Genomic DNA, 3203 nt, shown 5'->3' with positions numbered 1-3203 from the left:
GGAAGGAAGGAAGGAAGGAAGGAAGGAAGGAAGGAAGGAAGGAAGGAAGGAAGGAAGCTGGGTATAATGGCATATGCATTTATTTAATCCCAGCACTCCGGAGGCAGATGCAAGTGGATCTCTGTGAGTTCAAGGTCAGTTGGTCTACATAGTGAATTCCAAGACAGCCAGAGCTACATAGTGAAACCCTGTCTCAAAATAAAACAAAACAAAATTATTATTTTATGTGTATGAGTGTCTGCATGTGTGTCTGTGGACCATGTGTTTGCCTGGCACCCATGAAGACAGGAAGAGGGTGTCGGATCCTATGCAACTGGACTTACGGATGGTTTTGAGTACTGAACCTGGGCCCTGTGGAAAATCAGCAAGTTTTGTTACCATTGAGCAATCTCTCCAGCCCTCTCATTTCATCTTCTTGCAACCACTTCTGAAGCCTGACAGTCTGTCAGTCTCTCTGCCTTCTCTTTCTGTCTGTTACAGAGCAGAAGCTGGCCTAGAACCTGCTGTGTAGCCGTAAACATCTCGTCTTCCCATATTCACTTCCTGAGAGCTGGGGTTACAGGTATGTGCCACTAAGTCGGTTTTTATGAAGCGCTGGAGTTTAAGCACAGGGATGCGTGCCAGCCTAACACTCCACCAGCTCACCTGCTTCTCCAGGACATGTTTTCCAGTTTTTGAAACAAAGTCTCTCAATCCCCTATGTAACCCAGGCTAACCTTGAACCCATAATATTTTTGGCTCCCAAGATCTGGGCTACAGGCATCAATCTGTCAAACACTGGTCTACCATCCACCTTCTTTCTTCCTCTCCCACCAAAGACCACTGGAGTGCCCAGCTTGAGCTACTGGCAAGGGCTGGAAAGAGGAGGTCAGAGTCTCTGAGCCTCGGGAGATGAGTGTGTGGAAGGGCTAACACTCCCCACCCTCCAGATTTTGTGGCAATGAATAAGAACTTGAGCTGCCCAGATTTTGTGGCTCACCGCTCCAATTCTAGTGATCGGGAGGCCAAGACATGGGGTTGCTATGAGTTCTGTCTGGGTGACAGTGAGCCTCTGTGTCAAAAGACGGGGCTCCTGTGCGCACCCACATTGAGAACTTGAGCTTAGAAAGCACACACGGCGATCCCGTCATGGTAGCGCGCGCCTTTAATCTCAGCACTCGGGAGGCAGAGGCAGGGGGATCTCTGTGACCTCAACGCCAGCCTGGTCTACAAAGTGAGTCCAAGACAGCCAAGGATACACAGAGAAACCCTGTCTTGAAAAACCAAAAAACAAAACAAAGCAAAACGAAAGAAAGAAAAAAAGAAAGCACGCGTGGCCTGGGGCATTTGGCTCCTGTCACGTGTCCTACCTTCCACGCACCAAAGAGCTTGTACTTATTGATGTGTTGGTGGAGGGGTCCGCAGGGGTTGAATTCGGGTCGTTGTGCTTGCCAGCAAGCACTTTACCTGCTATAGGCCATCTCTTTGCTCTCTGCCTTTCCAAAGATCTTTTCTGAAAAAAGTCCCGGATTAGTCACAGCCCTCTTTTCTCTGGAGCTGCGACATCTCTTTTCTGGTCCTCCCACAGGCTCTCACAAGGAGGGTGGACAGAAAGGCCTCATTGTGTGAACTCCGAGCTCAAGGAAGAACTCAAGTTTTACTCGCATCAGCGCCTGCCATCCTCAATAGTAGGCTGTGTTTATTCCTCCTCCTACAGATAAGAAAGGGAAGGCTCAGAGAGGTCACTCAAGTTCTCCTAGGTCACACAGAGAGAGCCAAAAAAATTTACCACCAAGATATCTTTTTGTTGTTGTTGTTTGTCAGTTTTATTGTTTTTCGAGGTAGGGTTTCTCTGTGTAGCCCTGATTGTCCTGGACTCACTTTGTAGACCAGACTGGCCTTGAACTCACAGAGATCTGCCTGCCTCTGCCTCCTCAAGTGCTGGTATCACAGGCTTGTGCCACCAAAACCAGTTCACCAAGATATCTTAAAACAAAGTAACTCAGATTTTTCTCAGGCCTGGTTTTATTTAGTTTTTTTTAAATTTGTTGTTGTTTCTGTTTTTCGAGACAGGGTTTCTCTGTGTCACCCTGGCTGTCCTGGAACTCATTATGTAGATCAGGCTAGCCTCAAACCTGAATATCTGCCTGCCTCTGCCTCCCAAGTGCTGGGATGAAAGCTATGCGCCACCATCCCACTGCTTAAAAATTTTTTATTTATTTTATATATGTAGGAATGTTTTACCTACATGTATGTGCGTGTATGTGCACCATGTGCCCTCGGAGGTCAAAAGAAGATGTCACGTCCCTTGGAGTTTATGGATTTAAAAAATATATCTTGTATTTTTACTTATGTGTATGTGCCTGTATATGAAATGTTTTCTTTCTTAAATCAAAGGTAGTTAACCCAGAAAGGGTTCATATTTCCTGAACCTCCCCTTTCCGCTCTGTGAGATTAATCATTCCTTAATTCGGACTCTGAAGCCGAGCTTTCACTAATAGGACGAGCTACAGTCACCACCATCACAGATTAAAAAAGAGACAGGGAGCATTTGGCCTCAATGGGCTTGCTAGCCTGGCTGGGTGCACCCTTTCTCCAAAAAGCAGTTGCCTGGCTCAGTTCATAGGTTGGACTCTATTCATGAGTTCCTTTGTGCAATGCTGAGATTATACACTATTTGTTTCTAACACACTTACCTATGTTTGGATGGCCTTAGAGGCCAAGAGGCATCAGATTCCTTGGAGCTGATATGACAGGTGACTTTGGGCTGCCTGGCATGGGTGCTGGGAATTGAACTCATGTCTTCTGTTAAAACAGCAAACAGTCTTAACCGTGAGCCATTTCTTCAGCTGTGGTTTTTTTTGTTTGTTTATTTGTTTTGTTTTAAGACAGGGTTCTCATCAATCAGTAAAACATCGATATGTTTTACTCAAGCTTGCATGGGATCTTGTTGTGGAGGTAAACATGCTTTTGTTTTGGTCCCAGGTGTGGGATGTAGGGCTGATTCAGACAGTCCACAGCAGCAAACTATTTGCCTCATTCAGTCTCTGAGAGGGGCCCTTTGCCAGCTGCACATAGTTTAATTCTGAGGACTCTGGAGAGAGAATAAATGCCAGAGCCCAGACAGTGCTGCGGAGCTCTGAGAGAGAAGACTGCTGCTTTCCCCTGCTGCTGCTGCTGCTGCTGCTGCTGCTGCTGCTGCTGCTGCTGCTGCTGCTGCTGCT

Source organism: Psammomys obesus, unplaced genomic scaffold, assembly GCF_907164565.1.
Source record: "Psammomys obesus unplaced genomic scaffold, mPsaObe1.curated_primary_1811, whole genome shotgun sequence".
Classification (NCBI taxonomy): domain Eukaryota; kingdom Metazoa; phylum Chordata; class Mammalia; order Rodentia; family Muridae; genus Psammomys; species Psammomys obesus.
The sequence above is the reverse complement of the archived record's forward strand: the minus strand, read 5'-3'. Positions refer to the sequence as shown.